At 40.1% G+C, this 25,118-nt stretch overlaps 1 long non-coding RNA gene across 1 annotated transcript; it reads left to right on the top strand.

Annotated features, from left to right (window-relative positions):
- The first annotated feature begins 976 nt into the window (after positions 1–976).
- LOC130418329 (uncharacterized) lies at positions 977–19,119 on the top strand. Its single transcript, XR_008906315.1, has 4 exons — positions 977–1,103; positions 17,890–18,054; positions 18,281–18,414; positions 18,556–19,119. It is a non-coding gene; the product is annotated as an uncharacterized LOC130418329 (long non-coding RNA).
- The last annotated feature ends 5,999 nt before the right edge of the window (positions 19,120–25,118 follow it).

Raw genomic sequence — 25,118 nt, 5'->3', positions numbered from 1 at the left:
TGTCCTGGATAAAAAATGCACAAACGACTTTATTAGAAAATGTTTTACTGATTATATTTACCCTAAAAGCCAGAATAAAAATAACATCTTAAAATTTTTTGATAAAGACTCAATCACTAAACTAAGAACAATGTATCTAACACTCCCTATTCCTCCTAAAGTGAAACAAACACACTTCAAAGTGATGAACAATATTTACCCATCAAAAAATTTACTGAATCTTCGCTTTGGTATTGATGACAATACATGTACATTCTGTGAAAATTATGTTGAAACTACGGACTGTGTGTTTTTTTCATGTAATGTCATACAGACATTTTGGTGTGATATATATAAATGGGTAAAGCAGCAGATGTCTTCATTCCCAACCTCTTTCTCCAGGGACGATATAACATTTGGATTGATATTGCAAAACAAGGGTGATGAGCTCTGTACTAATACAATTGTATGTCTAGCTAAATTCTTCATCCACAAATGTAGAGTTGTGAAATCATCTCCCAAATCTGTATTTGAAGTCTTTAAAAATGTTGAAAGGTCCTAAAGCACAAAAATATATGATACCCTAAAATACTTCCCAACTCAGGTTAATAGCTAAACAATAACATAATTCTCCCCTTATGTCATGTTGTAATTCTCTTAAATTTTAATTTATTTAATTTACATTTTATTTTTATTTTTCTAAGACTGCATATATAATTCCTGTTTGTATTAAGTGCTGATCCCTCAGGCTATATCTTCTATGTATTATATTATGAAGTAATGTATGTTATGCAGCCATGTTTGTTTGTAAATCTTGATAATTTCAATAAAAAAAAAAAAAAAAAAAAACTCATGCGGATCCGCTACATTGTTTCCGTCGGAAGTTAAAAAGTCATCGAACTGACTTCCGGAGTAAATACCGCACAGGCCGCATAGCATCCCTCTGTAGCGCTCATCCACCTGCACAAACAGCCTGGAACTTCCATCAAACACCAGACGCACACCGAAGTCTGTATCAACTTGAGCGTAGGGTCCCGACTGAGACAAATGAATGGAACCAAAGTCCGCAGGGAGATTCACCCGAGCACCGTTTACCTGATGGGAAGAAGAATAAAACACAGCTTGTGAGCACTAAACTCTCTCATTTGAGCATTTTTTTCTTTTTACAAGAGAATAGAATTTAAAATAAAAGATTAATTTCAGAACAAGGGTGTTGGTGAAGTGACCTGTTGTAAAGGTGTTTCACAGAATGAAAAGAGAATCCATTTCTTTGTAAATGATGAAGTACTTTCTATGTATTAAATCTCGTGGTATTTAATATTGTTTTTATATTATATAGTTTGTAATGTAGCCTATGAGGTATATTAAGAAATGAATGATTATTTGCCATCTGTTAGTTAGTTGGCACAGTTTTCTGTATCATGCCTTTTAAAGTCATACCCATTAAGCAGAATCCCTCAATATAGACCACTTTGCAATATTTATTTTAAGATGTATTTATCTTACGTGGATAATTAAAGCTTAAAAATATTTGTTCTACATTTTAAGTGGTTGTACTTTGTTCAAACGTTTGTGTAGTGTTAAAGAACTGAAACCGGGTAGGGAGTGTTGAACCAGTGTCGTTATATCTATTTTTGAAATTTGCATAAAATTTGAAGCCTAACGTTGATTAAAAGGACATTCACTACTTTTTGAAGTTAGACTTTGTTTCTCCTTAAAATTCACGCCCTGGAATCAATTCCCCCCTCTGTCTTTCTATTTCCAGCCCTAGAAATACCTAAATCTCAGAATTATCAGATAATACAATACCGTACGTGTAAAGAATCTTTGCCAAAGACCTTATCACAATTAGTCACAATCAAGATTGTTTTCAAATGTTATCAACGATTGATAGAGCTGAAGGTTCCAGGTGGAAACCTTTCCCATCACATTCCAGTAAATGACTAACATTTCATTCACTGTTAACACAGATTACAGGCCATAAATTTCAGATGGCAGCTCTTACCCTCATTTTGCTCAACCAGCTACAAGCTCCGCCAGTAACTGACTGACTGTAAAAGTCTACTAATGTTTCAGTACATATTCTATGTTCTTAGTGTACAACTGTACGTATTTTAACAAAATTAACATTTTAAACTCTTATTCCTCTCTAGACTTCATTAAAGTAAATTATCTCAGTCATGTTGGCATGTAGGGCATTTGTAAATATATGGGCAGGCAATGGCTTGATTCCATGTCAGAGTGACCCAGGAACTACAGAGGCAGGGTAACAATTCAAACACTAAACACCAGATGAATGAAAAGCACTCCATGAGTTGTGAAGAAACCAAAACACTAACATAAACCAGCTTGTTCTTTCTGATCGTGAGGTGGAATCCTTCCATGTCGAGAGCTACAGAGTTAAGCGAAGAGCTTGTGGGATTCTCTCTCCCTTCATTTCTTGCGGTTAAAGTGAACTGGGTGATTTCCAAGGACAGTTTGAATGTGGACTTGTTAGACCACGGCACACTTTGCCACCTTGCATCACTCCATCTAAGATGAGCTCAGGCCCAGAGAAGCCGTTGACATTACTGGCTGATGTTGATATTTGGTTTTTGCATTGCATAGTAGAGTTTTAACTTGCACCTGTAAATGTTGCGACAAACTGTGTCTTTTCAAAGTGTTCCTGAACCCACTTGGTAATATATTTTACAGAATAATGTCTGTTTTTAATGCAACTCGCCTGAGGGATCAGCCTTGTCGGTTGCGTACAGAAATGTTTCCGTATTCTTGGAATTATTTGATGATATTGTGGACTGTAGATGATGAAATACCTGAATACCTTGCAATTATAGGTTGAATAACGTAATTCTTAAACTGTTGGACTATTTGCTCATGCAGTTGTTCACAAAGTGGTGAACTGTATATCCTCGCTTGTGAATGACTGAGTCTTTTGGGATGCTCCTTTTGTACCAATACTGTACTTGTTCACCTGTGGAATGTTCCAAAATGGTGTTTTATGAGATTTCCTTATTTGTCATCGTAATTTGTTTCAATTTACGTTTTATACATTGTCCCAACTTCATTGGAATTGGGGTTTGTATATCTGCTATACCAATAATTATCAGTCATTATAGTCACAGGCTCCTGCCAGCATGTCCTAATTCTCTTATAAAATGTAAACATTACGTTTTAAAATACAAAAGCTTCAAACAAAATCAGTCAAATTTGAAAGGGGCAATGTAACTTGGTGAAACTAGTTTAAAAAAGATGTTTCACCTTGTTTTCATTTAGTGTCAGAATTTAAAATCGCAAAGATTTTCTACAAGCACAATAAAGAAGTTTATCTTCAGTAAATGAAGAAAACAAACAAGTAGCCACAAATGAGAATCATATGTTTATAAACAAAACATTCTGCCTTAAAATATTTGCCACGCATGAAATGCATTTATATTTAGTCATTTAGCAGATGTTTTAATCCAAAGCGATTTACAGAGATTTCAGGGAGCAATAAGCGGTATGTCCTAGAGGATTAATAATACAATAGTTGTTAATAAAAAAGTTACTAGTTTCAACAAAAGCTAGACAAATACCTGTTCAGAGAAAGAGAGTGTTTTTTTTTTCTTTTGTCTCTCAAGTATTCACAGAAATGATATTTTTAAACTAGTTTTTTGAATGTGGTGTGAGATGCCGGTGCAGATCCAGTGATATTCCTGTAGGCAGGCATCAGTGACTTGAATCTGATTCAACCGGTAGCCAGTGGAGAGAGATATAAAGGGGTGTCACATGAGCCCTTTAGGGCTGTTGGAAGACGAGGTGTGCTGGTGCGTTATGAACCAGCTGGAGTGGATTGATAGCCTTTGCAGGAAGACCAGCCAGTAGAGCATTGCAGGTGTCCAACATTGAGATTACAAGGGCCTGGACAAGGAGCTGTGCCGCATGCTCCGTGAGATAGGGTCTAACCTTTCTAATATTGAATAAGGCATATCAGCATGACCGTGTTGTCTTTGCAATGTGATCATTAAAGGACAGCTGTTCATCAATTATGACTCTGGATTCCTGGCTGTTTTGGAAGTAGTGATTGTGGTCTTGCCAAGTTGGACAATGAGATTGTGATGCACCATGGGGTGTGCCGGAAACACCAGAAGTTCTGTCTTGGCAGGTTTCAGCTAGAGGTGATGTTCTTTCATCTAAGCTGAGATGTCCACGAGGCAGGCTGTAATGCGAGCTGCTGCAGTGGTATCTTCTCAGTCTTTTAGTCGACTGAAACTTGACTAGACTTAAAAGAGTATGAACGTGATTAAAACTAATAAAACTAAAATGACAGCTTGACACAAAGACTGACTAAAACTTAAATTAAAACAGACCGCCAAAAACAGCACTAGTCCCTCCCACAATCACTTCCAGCTATTATTTATATCATTACCACAAAGATTACACAATATTACAGAATAACACGAATAATATTAAGACATCAATTAAATCATGTAATTTTCCCCAAACTTCACCCTTTAATTAATATTTGAATCACAGTAAAAAAGGGCCGCAAATCCATTTTTTTGCAATTAAAAAATCGTCAGTGGTATCCCCAGAATGTCTCTGTAAAATTTCAGCTCAAAATACACAACACGTCTTTTATTACAATATGTTGAACAAGGCCATTTGTGGCTGCAATGGAAAACGCGCCCCCTTTGTGTGTGTCTCTTTAAATCCATATGAGCTTCTGCTCCCTTCCTCGTATGCAAAATGTGATGTAGAGTACTTACACATGTGCTTTGGATGACATCAAAACGGAATATACATTTACGTCTGTAATGCCCTATCCAAACAAAATCATGCACTAACTGCAATAAAAATCACCTTAATGCCTTGTCCATAAATACGAATTAAATGGAGAAGACAAAAACATAGAAAGAACAATATATGCTGTATGAAATATTGGCCATAGAGGATTAAGCACATGCATGCATATTTACTAACAGACATAAACATGGATATACGCAAAAACATGCATTCAGAGTATTGTATATGACGGACAGCTATGTAAAGATCAGCAACCAGGTTGTCTCACAAATGCAAACTCTGTTTCTATCCGCTTTAAGTATTGTCGCACTAAGGACATACTAGAAAACACTTAACTAACCAAGAAAGACACCGCTATAACTTTCTTTCATTGTAATGAATAAGCTTAACAGAAATATATGGGTCACAAGTCTTCTGAACCGAGGGGCGCTATGCATTTTACCACTAACTTTATGACATAACACCTGTCTTTGGACAAGTGTAAAGACTCAGGTTTAGCCGCGAAGATGTAAACAAAAGCGGCTAACATGCTAAACACATTCTTTTAGAAAGGAGATTTAAAACGATGTGTTATTCATCCGGAGATGAAGCTTGATCGCGAACAGCTGGTACTGATCCACTCTTGAGAATCTTTTTATTTTGGCCAAACCCATGCTATACTGACAGGCCAGCGGGTCCCGGAGCTTAGGTTTTTCATCCTTTCCGGATAGCGGGAGCTCTATCTCCCGACATAAGGGTCGCATCGACTCATGGTCAGCATCTTTCAAATGCCCTGGCAGAGACATTTCAAACAAGTTCTGGCTTGTTTCTCTAAGTTTTTGTGGACCGGAGGTACTGACCAGTGAATGTTGGTTTGTCAATCCAAAAAAACTGCTTCTTGCCCGGACGCAGAGTTCTCCATTTTCTGGGATAGCGGCCCCTTAACTACAATGACTTTTACTTCTCTACCACTTGACTCTAAACTTACAGAAGCAATCACATGATACAGTAAGCATACTGTTCATACTGAATATAACAGACTGAGAGACAAATATTACTTTATCACTTTAGTTTTACTTCTTATTCTTTGGAGGTTTGTTCTGCTATGGATGTTGAGAAAAAACGGGATACGGTTTTTGAGGGTTATTCTGATGCGGTCAGTGAGGACGATTTGGACGAGGTCGCTGAGTTCGGTGAGGACAGAGGGTGTTCTAAGGTGGTTTGTTCATTGTGGCGATTGTGGTAGGGTGGTTACTGGTTTTGTTGTGGTTGGTGGTGGGGAAGTTGCTGGTGTGTAGGGTTGTAGCGATTTTAGCTGCATGTTAAAATAAGGATGAGTTTAACTCACCAAAATAAGATTCTCCACCAGATCTATAAAGATCACAATCTTGAAATGAGTTATTTAAAACGTTAATCTCAGTCAAGGAATTAGTTTAGCACAAAGGAAAATACGTATAATAATCGTCATTACACACAAATATTTTACAATTCTGATTAGCAGTAAGCCTATAGTTATAAAAATCCTATATGTATTCGTCCAGCAAATGCATTGATGATTTATACACTAACGTTATCTCTTGACCATAAGTAACGTGACTTTACAAAACAGAGTTAAGAGCAGAGGTAGCATAGATCGAAACACAGTTTAAGTGACCCGTTTGTGAGCGTGAACACAGAGAACCCATCACAAATGCCTTTACGGTTTTTATTAAACTCTACTCTACATGGTAAACATAATGACGACAAACAAATACATGAAACATAAACGAGCTAGGAAGCGCAGAGAGAGAGGGAGAGGGAGAATGAGAGAGAGTGTGAGGAAATGGCCGCGAGGCTGGTTAAACATGTCTGAAAACCAATAAAATCATCTTTAACAAAGAGGCACGCTCTTAACGCAGCTACTCTATATTTAGAGACAGATACTTGCAATCTCGGTGTTGGACCAATATCCGTATGTGCATGGATGGAAATCTTGAATGGTTTCAGAATGCAGTCCTGTTGAAACGCTTAGTTTTGGTTCCCTTTCTGTTGATCTCTCGATGTTGTGTCGAGAACGACAGATGGGGTTCGCCCTTGAGAACCAATCAACTCTGACTACTATAGAAAAGGCCCATTCAATTTGGCTAATTAAATTTGCATGCGGGGCATTTACATTTTGTTCTTCAGAGCCTTCGCTCGTGACTACGAACAGAACGAATTCAATGAATTCTCTTCTTCTTCTACATTGCCGGATCTACGACGTGTTGCAGTGGATCGTCCCTACCTGCAGTGACCTTCCCCTGGACGTCTCGCCGGTTCCGGAGGTGTTAGAGATTTTTTTCTAAAAAAGTCCTTTTCAGGACTGACTGAGCAATCTCCAGCGCGGCATGTCCCGCTGTTCTCTTGGGTGCGGCACCCTCATCGAGGAGGGGGATGGACACGATCGCACTCCACTGGACTGTGCCCGGCAAACCCGACCTCACGCCCTGGCGAGGCGTAGGGTCGTACACACGACAGCTACTACCACTCTCAAACCGACAGCTCGCGAAGCTGTCCCGCCAGGCAGAGAAGTAGGCAGAGCCAACATTCCCTCTGGGGACCCCCGTGACAGACGGTTAGCTCAGCCTGCCAACGCACCACCCCCCGTGGAATGATGAGGCAGATCGCCCCCTTGTTCACCCTGTCGTTCCGTCCTGGTTACTCGATCCAGTTCGCCAGAGACTCTTCCAAAGTTTCGGGGCATCATCTCTCCCTCTATCAGAGGCAGGGACGTCTCCGTACTTCAGGTAGAGGTCACCACCCTTCTGGCAAAACAGGCATCGACTTCGTCCCTCAAAACCAAGATGTTCAGTGGGTCAAGACCCGCACTTCATCGTTCCCAAGAAAGACGGCGGGTTGTGCCCCATAGGTCTGCGTACCCTGAACAGAGCATCTTCACAAGCTGCGGTTCAGGGTGCTCACGCAGAGGTGCATCCTGACATCTATCAGGTGTCAGGATCGGTTCGTGGCAATCGACCTGAAGGACGCTTACTTTCATGTATCGATCCTCCTCGATACCGGCCGTTCCCACGGTTCGTGTTCGAGGGGCGGGCATATCAGTACAGAGTTCTCCCTTCCGGTCTGTCCCTGTCTCCACGGATCTTCACGAAGATCGTGGAAGCCGGCCTTTCTCCCTGAGGTGAGGAAGGTGTGCGGTTACTAAACCATCTCAACTACTGGCCTATCTTGACACACTTGTGAGATCTGTTATGTACACAAAGGGACCTGGTGCTCCGGCACCTAGATCGATTGGGACTCCAGGTCAACCGAGAGAGGGGCAGGCTCTCCCCAGTGCAGAGCATCCTCTATCTCGGTATGGAACTCAACTCTGTCACCATGTCGGCGTAACTGTTCGCAGTACACGCCCAACCAGTGTTGAACTGCCTGAAATGAACATTTCAGGCAGACAGCGGTCCCCCTGAAACAATTCAGAGGCTCCTGGGACATGGCGTCCTCGCGGGTTAATACCCCCCGGGTTGATGCACATGAAACCGCTCAAACACTGGTTTCAGAGTCGAGTTCCGAGGAGAGCGTTGTACACCGGCACCAGGCACATGGTGATGTCGCCCTGCTTCCGATGCGCCATAACCTCAGGTCAGGGAGCAGGAGCACCAAGAGTTATTGGTTACACCACACTGGTCTAACCGCTCTTGGCTTCAGAGCTGATGCTCTGGACAGCGACTCCCCCTGAACCATTCCCCTGACAGAGGACCTGCTCTATCAGGGGAAGGACACGTTCTGGCATCCCAAGTCTGGTCTCTAGACGGGAGAGACCATCACCCAGGCTAGGGCCCCATCTACTAGGCGGTAACACGCCTCTACACGGTGCCTCTTCTCGTCCTGGTGTCTCTCTCATTGAGAAAGATCCACTGAGGTGCTCGATCAGGATTGTGTTGTCCTTCTTACGAGACTGGAGACTAACATCTCCCCTCCACACTGAATGTGTATGTAGTCGCTATTGCCGGAATCCGACTCATCTCCGCTCCATACCCTCTTGGGACCCCAAAGTGGTCCTGGGGAGCCTCAGGGCGCCCAAAAAGCCCCTCAGAGGTTCCTATCTTCCTCACGGAATAAGACGGCCCTCCTGATGGCGCTCACTTCCTTCAAGAGGGTAGGGGACCGCCGAGCATCCTCCGTGTCCCCGGATTGCCTTAAATAAACGAACAAGTCATCACAAGCCTGCTGTAGTGCGTGAGTCTGCTATTTACCCCGTTACTTTGTTTAAACTGTTTAACTGGACTGTTGCCTGTTGTTAGTTAAGATTATTTGAGCTCGTTTATTTAATGATTCGTTGACTGATTGCTAAGTTGTTAGCGTTTTTTGTTTCGTTTTTACTGAATTTAATTTGCCGTTAGCCGCTCGTTACGGCTTGACATTACAAGTTTGCACTTAAAAGCATCAACTAGTTGATCGCTGTTTGATCCGTGGCCCATTCAAGTCATACAGACTTTGTTTTGCTAATCGAGAAGGCGTGTTCCAGCTGTATTCTGTTCGCGCTAATCTCTACACATACTTAAGCAGTGCATCTGCGCTGTCGCGGTAAGCGTCAGCGGTAGCATCAGCCCTCGTGTTCAGCCTCCTCGTGTGAAGACCGAAGAGTGTAAATACCTGCGACTCTACCTGCACGACTCCACCAAGCAAAGACACCGGCAAGGCACATCAGTATATTTAACATACCTTTGCTTTCATTTACTTGTCTACTAACATGTGTTTCTAGTTTATTCCTGTACTATACCGTAGACAGCGTTCTCACCCAAGACGCAAGGCACAACGCACACACTCTCAAGCGCGTCCCATTCACATCTCCCCTTTCACATCTCTGTCTCTATCTATGGGTCTCTGGAACTGCCAGTCAGCTGTGAACAAGACTGACTTCGTCCATGCGTTTGCCAGCCAGTCTGAGATTCACATTCTTGGTCTTACTGAGACTTCGATTTGTCCTGAAGACTCAGCCACACCCGGTGCTCTCTCCACAAACTACTCCTTCTCTCACACTCCCCGCCAAACTGGAAGAGGAGGAGGCACAGGTTTGCTTATCACCAATGATTGGAAATATGAAACACTATCTTCCGTATGCAACAACTATTCATTTGAATACCATGCTGTTAATATCACTTTTCCCGCTCAGCATTGTTGTAGTTTACCGTCCCCCAGGTCCTCTTCACGACTTCATTGAAGAGTTAGATGTGCTGCTCTCATCATTTCCGGAAGATAGCGGCCCTCTTGTAGTCCTTGGGGACTTCAACATCCACCTGGAGAAACCCTATGCATCTGACTTCCACACCCTCACCGCCTCGTTCGACCTCACGCGCCTCGTCACAGCCAGTACTCACAGATCTGGAAACCAGCTGGATCTCATCTACATCCGTAACTGCACCACAGATAACATTCAAGTCACACCTCTTCAAATCTCGGACCACTTCTTCATCACTTTCAACATGCTCCTTCCTACATGCACTACACCAACACCAACACCTGTTCACTTTAGACGGAACCTTCACTCTCTCTCCCCTAGCAAACTCTCTGCTAGACTGACATCCTCTCTTCCCTCCAACTTTGCTTCTCTGGATGCTGACACTGCCACCGACACCTTATGCTCAACACTTACATCCTGTCTAGATAACCTTTGTCCTCTGTCCTCCAGACCGGCTCGTGCCACTCCCCGCTGCCCCTGGCTGTCTGACATCATCCGTGAACAACGTAGTACACTCAGGGCTGCTGAAAGGAAATGGCGCAAGACCAAGAACCCTGCTGACCTAGGGGACTACCAGTCACTACTCTCCTCTTTCTCTACTAGTGTTACCACAGCTAAAATGTCTTTCTATACCACCAAGGTAAGCAATGCTTCTAACACTCGACAGCTTTTTAAGACATTTAACTCTCTTTTTTGCCCCAATCCTCCCCCGCCCACTTCATCATTGACTGCGGAAGACTTCGCTGTATTTTTCACTGACAAAACATCATCCAAACACCTCCCACACTTCAACCATCGAACTCTTCTCTTTCACCCCACTTAAGGACACTGAAGTCACCAGGCTTCTCTCCAGCCACCCCACCACCTGTCCCCTTGACCCTATCCCCTCCGATCTCCTTCAGGACATATCCAGCTCGCTCACACCTGCACTCACACACATCATCAACACCTCCCTGCTCACCGACACTTTTCCATCCACATTCAAACAGGCCCAGGTCACGCCCCTACTGAAGAAACCAACATTGGACCCTTCTACTCCCGACAGTTACAGACCTGTCTCTCTCCTCTCGTTTATAGCAAAAACACTTGAAAGGGCAGCTTTCAACCAGGTGTCTTCCTACCTGTTCCAGAATAAACTACTGGATGACAAGCAGTCTGGTTTCAAAACAAACCACTCCACTGAGACGGCACTGCTATCGGTCACAGAAGCACTGCGGCTAGCCAAGGCGGAATCTAAATCCTCGGTCCTGATTCTGCTAGACTTATCTGCAGCGTTTGACACTGTCAATCACCAGAAACTGCTAGCAACCCTGTCATCACTAGGAATCACAGGCTCTACCCTCCGCTGGTTCAAATCCTACCTCTCCGACAGATCCTTCAGGGTGTCATGGAGGGGCTCGCTGTCCACGGCTCACCACATGATCACTGGGGTCCCTCAGGGTTCGGTGCTTGGACCGCTGATCTTTTCCATCTACACGACTTCACTGGGACCCATCATACAGGCACATGGCTTCTCATATCACTGTTATGCCGACGACACCCAGATCTACATCTCGTTTAACCCAGACGAGACCACTGCTGGTGCAGCTCGCATTACAGCCTGCCTCGAGGACATCTCAGCTTGGATGAAAGACCATCACCTTCAGCTAAACCCTGCAAAGACCGAACTACTCGTGTTTCCGGCACACCCTACGGTCCAACACGATTTCAACATCCATCTTGGCAATACAACGATCACCCAATCCAAAACAGCCAGGAACCTCGGAGTCATATTTGATGAACAGCTGTCCTTCAATGATCACATTGCAAAGACAACACGGTCATGCCGATATGCATTATTCAACATTAGAAAGATCAGACCCTATCTCACGGAGCATGCGGCACAACTGCTTGTCCAGGCCCTGGTAATCTCAAGGTTGGACTACTGCAATGCTCTCCTTTCTGGTCTTCCTGCAAAGGCTATCAAACCACTTCAGCTGGTTCAGAACGCAGCAGCACGCCTCGTCTTCCAACAGCCCAAAAGGGCTCACGTGACTCCCCTTTTCATCTCTCTTCACTGGCTACCGGTTGCAGCCCGTATCAGATTCAAGTCACTAATGCTTGCCTACAGGACTATCACTGGATCTGCACCGCAGTGGTGTAGTCTAGGTGATACGCAGGTATACGCCGTATACCCACTAGAAAAGATCAAGAATTTCTGTATACCCACTTAAAAAAGTGCAAGGTTACGTAACAACATCGTTTGTGTCAGAAAAGTACGACGCACTGACTTTTGGTGCAACCAGGAGATATGAAACCAAAGGAGATCATTAATGGCAGCATTTACACTATCAGTGTTATCGTAAGCCTGCCCTCGAAGCTACTGGCGCTTCGTGCAGCTGCAGCAGGTGTTACACATAATGAGTCCGACGAGGCTCATGCGATGCTTTACGCGGGGTCCCCACTCCTCGCGTTAGTGTTCCGGGGTCGCAATGTGCACACTGTTCGCCCGTGTCTTACTTTCTGCCTTTAACTCACCCCACTTTTAAAACCACTGCAAAGTCTTTAATAAAACAAGCATATTTGTTACCATTAACATAACTGTTAGTCTTATTGTGACTGTTGGCATATTAAATTTTATCTAACTTGCCAACTTCACAAACATTAGTTTGTGTGTTGAATCAATACATGAGGGAGAAAGGGAGAGATAACTTATACTACAATGTTTATAATTGTTTTAGATGATAAGAGATGAGAACTCCTCACAAGCCTTGTGAAAGTCAAGCTAGAGCAGTGGCGGTTTTAGGCACGGGCGAACAGGGCAGCCGCCCGGGGCGGCACATTTTCACGACACTTGGGGGGCGGCAAAAGCACTTGAAAAAGAAAAATAATATGCGCCGCTAAACGGGTTTCTATTATCTATAATATAACTGTCTGTGTGGGGAATTGGCAAATTGCCGCCCCTGCTTGCTGAGAAGCGCTGAAGCTGTGTGAAAAGTGGAAAGGGGAGGGGCCGCGCCCGCGATGGACAGTTCAACTTTCCCAAAGGGAGTGGACAAGGAGGAGGGGCCATTTAGTGGGCTAAAGTCAGTCACACCTTGACTTTCTTCCAAATAACGCACATTTCATTCATAATATTAAAGCACTAGCCTATATTTTCCATGTTTTTTTTTCTGAATTGTGTGTGTGAAATGGCTAATAAAAAAAGGTAATCCAAAACGATTATGTGGAGGTGAAGTGGTTTAGTCTTGACTTCTGGTTGTGAGTGACAGTGTTGTGAAATCTGTTGATTGTCAAGTGCCAGATAAACACAGTGAGAGCGATGGAGAGAAAAAGGTTTAAACCGTCAGGTGCCCAATATAGGAACAAATAAAAGTAGAAGAGGAGAAAAGAGCAAAAGATAAAGGTATGCAACTACGTTCTCTCTGTATGATTACGGTAATGTTATCCATGTCATCAATGAAGGGCTAATGTTAATGGGTGGTAACGTTAACTCTGACGTTTGTTAGCCTTCTTGCTATGATGCTTGCTATGCTTATACAACAATAATTCGGTCTTAACTCAACAAACACGAGATCTAATTTCACCATAAGATTGTGCTTTGCAACAAAACTGTTACAAGTAAAGTTATTATTTATTTCCATCATTGGGGTTAATGTTGGGCCCTGTAATTAGACAACGAAATTAACATATGTGTAGGACGTTTCAAAGACGAACATTTGCTATAACTCTGTTGCATGAAAAATAATATAATTCGAGGCAGTCGGGCGTAGATTTGGTTTGAACATTGGGGGGGTTGAACTTCCCAGATAGCACACAGACATCACGGAGACATCTATTTGATGTGTGTGTTTACATCTGGCAGACGTATTTTTTAGAGTGTTTGCTCATCTGCAATACGTCTAAAGGACGTTTCCTGTTAGAAGATGTCTTTAAGATGTAATGATTTAGAATGTATGTTAAACTGACATTTTATAGATGTCTATCAGATGTTAGTAAACAGCAGATGCTTTCCAGATGAAGTGATCTTTAACAGACATCTTGCAGACGTACGTGTGCTATCTGGGGTTGTATGCTGCCTGTTATTTTATTTTTATTTTTTAATGTGTATTGTTATTGGATAATTTATTTCTATCTATCTATCTATCTACTATATTTACCTCGAATCTGTTAAAAAAAACTTGTTAAGAGCTTATACACCTCATAACGTTATGAAATTCGTGTATAATCTTCATTCATAAAATTCTAACATAGAAGAGATTATAAAAAGAAAGAAATTAAGTATTGAAAGCGCCAGTAGGCGGCAGCGATTTACTGTTTTAATGAGTGAGACACTTAAATTATTCATTCATCCATTCGTTCAAAAGTCAGATTATTTTAGGAAGAAAACAAACATCAATGTGAATGCTTTTGTCATTGATAATTACAGACACTTTTGAAAAATGAACTAGCAAAACAGATGGCTGCTTTGGTAACTTGTTATATTGATAGTTATAGCTAAATACATTTCAATGGATTAGCTAGCTAACATATAGGCTATGGTGTGTACTTTGCTTTTATTACACAATATTCTCATACCTCATTCTCAGTACATGCTTTATTTTTTTTTGCATCCCTCTCTGACCAGCAGTTTAATATAGTCCGCTGAGCAGCACTTCTATTCATTTTTGGCGTACGTTAAGTTACCCGTGTGCTCTCCCATTGAAACACCACTCGCGTTGTTTTGGTGAAAGTGCGACTCATTGGTTGGGCGTTACCAATCGGTTCAATGGAGGGGGAGTTTTTTTTGTCTAATTTATTATGACAAACTCATATTTGATAAGGAACAAATTTATCATCACGAAATAAAGTAATTCTACATATTTTTCATTTGATCTACTGTGATTTTCATTTTGAAATATTGGAGGGTATGTAACTGATGGATTTGAATATTGGGGGGGTTACGTTCCCCCCATCCCCCCCACAAACTACGCCCCTGGAGGCAGTAACCAAGGAGCTAATTGTTCCTCCCTTAGATTAGATTAATATAGCGTCTAATGGGTGATGACAGACATTTGCCATGTAAGGGCATGTTTATTTAAATTTGCAATTCATAAGAGTTATACTGTAGCCTACTGTCTTTTGATGTCAATTTCAATTGCAAATTCAGGGGCACTTCTAAAGTATTTTGGAGAATCCTCTGCCTTTGGTCAGCCATCAAAACCATCATCTTCCTTGAACTTATCACTTTTATGCATGATAAGGATCTATCAGAGATCTACTCCAACTTTTGGACTGTTCTCAGGATTGCACTTACTCTGACAGTCACTGTGGCTCAAGCAGAGAGGAGCTTTTCAAAAGTTGATCAAGTCGTACCTGAGGTCAACCATGTCTCAAGAATGGCTCACTGGCCTTGCTATCATCAGTATCAATCACTCAATAGGGGGCAGATTTCGTATGATGACATTAATGATGATTTTGCATCAAGGAAGGCCAGAAAGGTCAGGTTTTAGTTTGTGTTTTCTGTTCTTAGTGCAATAGTGTAATAATTAGATTTGCTTTTGTGTGATGAAGGATTTGTGCTATTTAGAATATCTATTCTATATTTTATTTGTATATTATTCTTAATATTTTATATTGTTGTTGTTCTCCGCTCGTGTTACATCATGATTGTACATATGTTGCAACTTTTATGTACATAGAGTATATTTAAGTTCTGAAAACTTATACTGATTTGTGCAGAATTGTGTTAAAATGTTCTGTTGAAGGATTTGTGCAATTGAGAAATATAAGGTTTGTCTTACACTTATATAGTTATGGTAAAACATGGCTTTTTTTTCTCTCTCGGATGGGTGGGAGTAGGTGGGGGGGCACCCAGAAGGGATCTCGCCCGGGGAGTGATTCAATGTAGATCCGCCACTGAGCTAGAGACACTGCCAGCAATCTATAGGTGCAACAGGTGCTTGATAAAACTGTACAAATGTTCATTGTTAATTATTATAGTTAAATATCAATGTCAATAATAGATGCAACTTACACACATAAAGTGTTTGAAAAATCTAGTTATTAGGGACGAATATCAGAGTTTGATTTTAACCATTTTTTTCAATATGATTTACTGTGAGTCTCTGACTTGGCCTTAGTCAAACTAAATCAAAATCTAAAGTTTATACTTTCACAAGATATTCTTTACATTATGTAGTTGCCCTTCTTAAAAAAACAATAGAACCCCGCCCAAAACACAAGGGATGCAGATGGGAATCAATAGAAAAGGCATAAAATAAAAAAATGATAAAGAAATGTGTTTCATAATGGTATTTAAATGGAAACCACTAGAATGTATGTAATACTATTTTTAGCGGGATGGGTTTGTGTAGAAATACTTAATAGCTTTATCCCGTGGATCACTAATGTGCATTGAAAATTGCCAGCTGATAAAACCTGTACTTTAGTGACTGTATACATAAATAAAACTCTTAACTGACTGATTTAAAACCAGCAAGTCCCACAGCTGTCATTGGCTATTGAAATCTTGCTTGCAATAAATCTTTCTTGATTACATATAGAGGCATACTCTATCCTTGAATTCGTGCGTGTGGTGGTGCTCATGGGTTGTCGACCTGGGACGGATGAGTAGGCTGGGGGGGAATCAGAGTATACTCACTACAAAAAACTAGACTACACCACTGGATAGGACCGTTCGAGGGTGGGAGTGAGACGGCCCGTTACATATACCAGTGTGACAATTTCTTGACCGTGACATCCCTAACGTTAGTTGGATTACATTTCTGTATAAGTACGGTTTTAAGTGTAAGCAGGGTTGCCAGGTCCAAGAAATATTTCCAGCCCAATAACCTCTCAAAACCCTCCGAAAAGGAATAAAAACTAGCCCAATTTTTTCCTTCTGTCAAATCAAAGTTTACAACTGCCTAAAGACGTTTCTATTGCCATATTTTTTATCTGAATGGTTTCCTATGTATTGTATATATTGTTTTGTTCTGTTGAACACAAAATAAGTTTTGGGATATTTAGGAAAGCAAACAATTGTCGGTCACGTTTGACTACCATTTATTTTTTTCTGCGATGGTAGTCAATGATGCCAAATAATTTGCAGCAGCTAACATTCTAGCAAATATCGTTGCGTTCAACCGATCAAATACATTTATACAGGTTTAGAAACAACTAGTTTCATAACAGAATTTTCATTTTTGGGTGGAGTGTCCCTTTAAAAATATCTCACGTGCACGTAAATGGACGAGAAACATGTTTTCCCTTCGTAAGACATGCAGAAAATTGGTTTAATAAACATGGAAACATTTATTGCATAATGTATAATCTGTACAAGCACGTCAATGTTTTAGTTGTTCTAGACTGCGTATAGCGCTGATCAAACGTGATATTTGGCAGCCGGAAGAATCAAGTGTTGTACACTCACGAGTGATTTCTTTCATTGTGCAACGTGACATTCACCTGATGAAACATTTGTTAAAACATAATTCGGATGTACTGTGTCTAATACCACCGCTAAGTTTTCCTCTTTGGTTGAGCTGAGCTCCCGCGTCCGTCCATGTACTGTAGCCTGCATGTCAGAATCGTTCCCCACACTTTTAAGACCGGGCCGGTCCTTGAGTTGGCAGGTATTCATTCGGAGTGTGATTATACATTAAGAACTCATCAATTAACATTGATCCTTAGAATATAAATAAACATTTTGGCGGCCGCGGAACATTATGAAAGTAGCCCAAAAAAACGCAACCCGCGGCTCCATAATTTTTCCCGCAATTGCATTCTCAAAATAGCCCAATTGTGCGGGGAAACCGCGTACCTGGCAACACTGAGTGTAAGTTACTCTGTGTAATTTGCTTAGAGTTTGTTTGTAGAGTCACTTATACTAAAATGTAGTTTAAATGTAAAAAGCTTAAAGATAAAAGTCTATAGTAACTATTAACTATTGTCACTTGTGGTATTGTTTGTTTTAGGACACACATGCAGGGCACTGGATGCTGACTACTGAAGTTTAGGTTGTGTGTGACGGTGCTCAGCACAGCTTCATGTCTGGCCTTCCCACTCTGTTCATAGCATGTTACATATTCAATCTTGAGTACCAGGATGGGGCAAGCGTGTATCTTGGAGTCCACTGAAAGGTATTAGATGAACAACTTCCTTACCTGCCTTTTATAGATATGTTAATGTTATTGTTAAGACCTTTAAAACAATATTTCTCAACGAGAGATGGATTTTTTCAGTGCAAATTATTTAGAAGTCTCCCCTTTTTAACACTAGCAAGCTGATGATTTAATTCATGTGCTTTAATATAATATATTTTGTATATTTAATATATAACATTTAATTTTTCCTGACTCTTTGTAGATATTAATCCACAGAGTGGAACAAGAAGAAGCGTGATCTAAAATGCCAGGATACAGAAGAAACAGGTTGTAGTGAACCCACATGTTGCCGCTCTTCTAAACACGATGATGAATTTTCAGTGAAATTGATGAAAAGTAAGAAGCACACACACACACACAGATCTCATCATTGAATTACATCATTTTAATATTCACTGTCTCTGACTGTATATGTTGTCCTCTGTTTGTCCTCTGACTATAAATATCTAACATTATTCTCTTTTTTCTTTTCCATAGTTCTAGCTACTTGTTGTGCTCTGATGGATCAAGATGTGGACCGTTTTACAGACTCACTTGGGCCTTGCTTTGTGATGTTTTTTCCTGTATTATGCAATTACAGAAAATGCCTGTAAATTAAATTACAGTACTGTGGCTGTAAAATTTACAGTAACTGGCTGGCAACCCTGCTGCCAGTAATTTACTGTAAATTTTACAGGATTTTTTTTACAGTGTATTGTATGTTTCCAGGCAGTTTGCTTCAAATTGCTTCAGGAGCTGAAAGATTCGCCATCAGCTATCCAGCATCTGACATCAGTATGGACTTCCTTACTAAGCTGACACATTACTTAAACTAGCTAGGGGTGTTTGTGTGCAACATATTCATTTCTTAACATGTCTTACAAAAAAAGTATTCCCATAATTATAGAATGCCTCTAAATGAACAGTAACATGCAACTACTCTTATGTTTGGGGCTGATATCTTAACACCCAAATTGTTAATGAATATTAATTTGTTAGGAATGTTTATTTTATTTGAAAATGATAAATAAAGTTAGATGTACAGGGCTGTGTTTAAAGTCATCATGAACTGTTGCTGTGATTATTATAAATGATTTATCAGTGCACAACATCTTTTTTTCAATTCATTTGCACATGTTATCTTTAATCAAAAACATTATGCTCCTCTCCCCCTCTCAACAACTCTTCATCACATGATGTAAGCAACAAAAAAAGAAGTAGGAATACTGACGTTTCACTGGTTTGTTCGTCACGTAACGGAAAAGAAGTCAATCGCAACTTCTGTTTCATGGTGACTAGGGGTCATGTTAAGTCCACTAATGGCTTTCAAATGCATTTAAACTTTGTTACAAATATCCATGTGATCTCACAGAGGAAAGACATTTTGCACTTTAGGTTAATAAAGGTTTTAATTGCCCTCTTAATTTTTATTTAGATTTTTAATTGTGGTTCTTTGTTTTGAGATAATTATTGGCATTATTTAGAATTAACACATAATGTAAACATTTCATAAAAGCATACATCTAAAATTGCACAGTGGAGGTAAATTAGTGTCCTACAGTCACAGTGGCGTCGTCACATTTTTCCATATTTGGTTTCGTTTAAAGTTTTGGTAAAGCTTTCAATGTTTGATCAACAACCTAAATATTTATATATTTTTTTAAACTTAAGAATTACTTTACTCATTCATTGTTATGGCACAGGAAAGCATTTTTAAAACAAAATGTAATAACACTAAACTAAAACATATGTGTTTGGTTCATTTGTGAATACAAGAACTGGCTAGGCAGATAACAACAACGGACGTAAGGAGAATGTGATTCTGAATTCCTACATATTTAATGTTGTGCCAGTATCTACTTTGATTTCCATAATGATGGGTGTGAACAGGGCTGGACAGAACAATTCGACCTGAACGTCATCCAGATTGACACAGAAGAAATAAAAACACGAAACAATCAAATGAATAAATAAAGAGGTTAGCCAATACATAATGTAGTTTCATTTATTCACTTAACAGATTCTTTTTTTTAAAGCCACTTATTAGTGGGACAGCATTGATTTACATTTTTATTATTTTTATTAGTCAGACTTGGTCTCACCCCAGAAAGATTGTAAAGGATTGCGCAGAACAGGTGGAGCATTGTAAACTGGGTGGCTTTGACACTGTTTATAGGTTGCGGTTAGCATGTTATAATTAAAAAAAATATGTACAAATAATGATTAACTCTTTTTCATTTGTCTGTTTCTTTATTCCTTCATTTTTCTCTTTTTGACAAGATCTTCTAGGTGTTTTTAACCTTACTATGATAAGGCCATGTCTCGTCTGTGCTTAAAATTTAAAGGTACAGTTAACCTTAGATTGTTTTATTTCACCTTAATTATGTTGTAGTTGGAATGGACTATATGACAAGTTATTTCTAAAAGCTTCTTTGCTGAATGCGGAAGAAGAAATGTATAAAATATATATACAAATGTTTTCATTCATGGTAATATCAAAATTATTTTTTTTCCTTCAGTGGTGTCCAAAGCTAACGTATTACCTGTCCAACATTTAGTTTGGTATATTATTTTATGTTTCAATAGAAAACCGAATGTAAATAACCTGACAGTCTACACCTGATGATTCTATAAAAAACTGACACAAGACACACCTACAGTATGTCATATTCATGTATTATGACATCATCTAATGGAATGCATTACACGTGTATACATGGAACATGTTTAGTCTTTCAGAAAGAACTAAAACACTTCTAAAGAAAATTTACTTTACATTGTGTTTTTGATTGATGGATTAATCTTCACATGAGAGTCATTGAAAAACAGTGGAAGACACACCTGTTTTTTGCATTCTTTTGCTGTTACGGAACTAACTCTTTCCTTTTCCTCTGACCTTGTAATGTAACATTATAGTGCCAAACAGATTGTTAATCTGAATGTATAGCTATAAATCCTATACATGTCAATAATAAATGTGTAAATCTGGAATCATCACAATACATCTAGAAATGCTGATTTGAAATGTAAATTAGGAATGGTCAAATTTTTTTCCTCTTTTTTTATATATATAAATATGTGCATTTGCGTGTGTGTTTGTGTGTATGTATAGAAAGGCTGTCAACGCGTTAACATATGCATTTATTTTTATCTTTTATTTTTAGCCTTTAAACACTTTAAGCGCGATTTGAATTGTTTTGAAGCATTCGGTGTAGACAGCTTCTAGCTGTGGGATGCAGCACAGCGCAACAGTGGTCCAGTTTGATGTAGACTATCCAGTCACAGGCTAAAGGCTGCTTCAGTGTATCTCTGTCAGACAGCGCACCAGTAGCCTATAAAGTTCTATTTCAAGCTTAAATGAACAAAACCACACAAGATAATGTCAGAAAGTCCGTTTTGTCTAGCATTGTCTCAACCACAGATTTTAACTTGTTAAATAAAATCCTAAATGAATGCTGAGGGCAGTTGAGGCTGGTGCACAGTTTTTTTTGAGAAAAAATTCTCAAATTTCTCGATGCTTAGCATTAAAAAGGTTAAACTATCATAGCTTGTAATGGAGTTTATAAACAGTAATAAGGTGCCGGTCCAAATTAAAATAAATGTTGCATTTTCACTTTTATTATTTATTTATTATAGTATACTGTAGTAAAATTCCTAGATGCTACAGTGTTTTTGTCTTTCGCCAAGTCAACGAGTCCGTATGGTGTCGCATTTGTATTTTTAGCGCTCAGAAGTCTGCTTGCGAGTGCCTCCTTTGTCCTTTTGGATTGGATTGGATTCAATTTATTGTCATTACACATGTACAAGTACAATGCAACGAAATGTATCAAGAAGGAAATACAGCATAACATGAGGAAGGTGGGGAGATAAACAAGCACACAGTACACATAGACAAGACTTGCAACAGGGTAAGTAATCCAGCTCCGGCAACCATTAAATATACATGGGAAGTTGCCTTTACATCAGGACAAATGAATGCATTACAAACATAAGTATCTATTGCATAATGCTTAGGTGGCATATCAACGTATGAAATAAAGAAAAATAAAAGCTCCCATCCCAAATAACTACAAAGAGACTACAAGTGTGATCGACTTCACGCTACACTGCACGGACTGATCAGTGAATGACAACAAAGTACCACGTGATTGTTTAGAAAGCACCACGTTCTCTTTCCGGTGTGATGACCTCAAGTCAAAATGCACTCCCATGTACCCTTGTGGACTTGTGCCTAGTGCCCTATAGGTCGGCACTTCCTGATGTCACCAAGTGTGGAATCAGAGGAGATCCACTAGACCGGAGTGCACCATTTGGAACAGGGCCAAAATATGAGAGACAGTTTTTGGCCCTAGTGTTCAAGTGGGTGTGTTGATCCCAAGTGAGCCTGTAGTATTTTTAACCCACTGGGACACACTTAGCAAGTGGAAACATATAATGTTAATTAATGTGGTGTTTCTAATAATGAGATAAAAAGGAGTTTTACAAAATATTTTTTTTAGATGATTAATATGAGAGCCAATTAGAGAGCAGCCTCAGGTGACCTGCCTCAAAAACAAACAGCAAAAATTATCTAAAATTCATTGTGCAGTGTAAATAGATTCACTGATTAAAATGGGAGCTTTTAGCGAATATAAACAAGTCAGTGATTGTTTAGTTATAAGGAAACGTCTGCATGATGACAATACTAGTATTTTGAGACATCTGTGTGAATGCTGTCTTACCGGTAAATTAATAGAAGTCTATTGCTTATATGAGCAGCACATTTGTGTATTTACTATAAATTTACCAGAATGACTTTACCAGTAATTTACCAGCATTGCTTTTTGAAAAGGGTAGTTCTCTATACATACATAAACATTCATTTGTCCTACAACTACACTCATAATATATATGTTTTGTCACAGAGATTATTCAAATACAATTTTAAGTAATACTTTTAATGAATGCGAACTACTAGATGTGAATAAATCTGTTTTTTTTTTATTATTTAGCAATTTATAATAAACAGTATGTTGAATTTATGTTTAACCCTTTGATTAGCCGCAGTCTGTGGGTAATCAACGACTGGCTGACGATAAATTGACGATTGATATCTGCAAAGAGGATGTGTGCCGCAAACAAAAGATCAGAAAAGCACTATGCCAAGACAATGTCTTACCCTCCTGCCTGAAAGTCTGTGCGGAGCAGCTGTCGCCCATCTTCACTAATATTTTAAACAGATCGTTGGAGGAGTTGGATTGGATTGGATTCAATTTATCGTCATTACACATATACAAGTACAGTGTAACGAAATGGATTTAAGAAGAAAAATACAGCATAACATGAGGAAAGTGGTGAGAAAAACAGATACACATAATACACCATAGACAACACTTGCAACAGTAAAAGATAATCCAGCTCCAGCAAGCAGCAATCCGGTCTAGTGCCATTACGGCACCGTTCACAGACACGCTTGGCAAAGCTCAAAGCTACGGAGGCGTGGGATCGGGTGAGGGCAATGTCTGTATGTGTGTGTGTGATATTTCTGAGTCGTTAGTGTGGGGGAGGAACGCAAGAGCGTCTCACTGCAGTGCTCTCACAGGGTTAATTTATCCGGGGGAGCCGAAAACGATAAGGGTTATAGACTGAAGTCCCTTTATGCTCAAACGCTCCACCATCATCCCTGTACAGAAGAAACACAAAATCTCTGGATTTAATGACTACAGACATGTTGCTTTAACATCTGTGGTAATGAAGTAATTTTTTGAGAGACTTGAAGAGGCCCACTTGAAGGACATCGCCAGACCCCTTCTGTATTTACAAAACCAGATGAACTTAGTTGTACATCTTTTTCATGTACAGTATGCAGCTCTGTTTACAGGCATCTTCAGTTGTGATAGTCCCAAAAACAGTTCTTATCCTCTGAGAAGCAGAGGCGGACATTGCATTTACAGCAAAGTGTGTTTGTGTTATCTGTAGCACAGTGTCTGCAGCGTCCTCTTTTCCTGTGGCATAGTGCTAGCAAAGCCAAGGTCATTGGTTCAGAAACAAATGTATAATACAAAGAAATGTAAGTCGCTTTGGAGAAAAGCATCTGCCTAATGCATAAAAAAGTAAAACGTCCTCGCCTCTCTTTTGGTGGGTGTACATTGAAATTTTCTGCTTGGATTCCACTTGAAGGTCTCCCATTATCTTTGGGTGGGCTTTCTGTCAAAACTGGGCTCCCATGGCTTGAAGATGGTCTCCCCCTTTTTTGTTTGATGGGAGTTCTGCCGACCATGGGTGCGTTTCCCAAAAGGATCATTATCAAACTAAAGTTCCGTCCTTCCAGCATTTTCAAAAACAATAGTTCCAACGATCAATCGCAAGCAATCGCAAAGTTGTGTGGAACCAGTGATTTAGTCTACCTGATACGCAGGTATACGCTGTATACCCACTAGAAAAGATCAAGAATTTCCGTATACCCACTTAAAAATGCGCAAGGATACGTAACAACATCGTTTGTATCAGAAAAGCGTGACAAACTGACTTTTGGTGCAACCAGGAGATATGAAACCGAAGGAGATCATGAAAGGCATCATTTACACTATCAGTGTTATCGTAAGCCTGCCCCCGAAGCTACTGGCGCTTCGCGCAGCTGCAGCAGGTGTTACAGATAATGAGCCCGACGAGGCTCATGATATGCTATACGCGGGGTCCCCACTCCTCGCGTTAGTGTTCAGGGGTCGCAATTGCGCACACTGTTCGCCGGTGTATTAAACTTTCTGCCTTTAAATCACCCCAGTTTAAAAACCACTGTGTAGTCTTTAATAAAACAAGCATATGTGTTATCATTAACTGTAAGTCATATTTTGACTGTTGGCATATTAAATTGTATCTAACTAGCCAACTTCACAAACGTTAGTTTGTGTGTTGAATCAATACATGAGGGAGAAAGGGAGAGATAACTTATACTACAATGTTTATAATTGTTTTAGATGATAAGAGATGAGAACTCCTCACAAGCCTTGTGAAAGTCAAGCTAGAGACACTGCCAGCAATCTATAGGTGCAACAGGTGCTTGATAAAACTCCACAAATGTT

The sequence above is a fragment of the Triplophysa dalaica genome, chromosome 3, assembly GCF_015846415.1.
Source record: "Triplophysa dalaica isolate WHDGS20190420 chromosome 3, ASM1584641v1, whole genome shotgun sequence".
NCBI classification, from domain to species: domain Eukaryota; kingdom Metazoa; phylum Chordata; class Actinopteri; order Cypriniformes; family Nemacheilidae; genus Triplophysa; species Triplophysa dalaica.
This window is presented reverse-complemented; position numbering and strand designations above follow the sequence as displayed.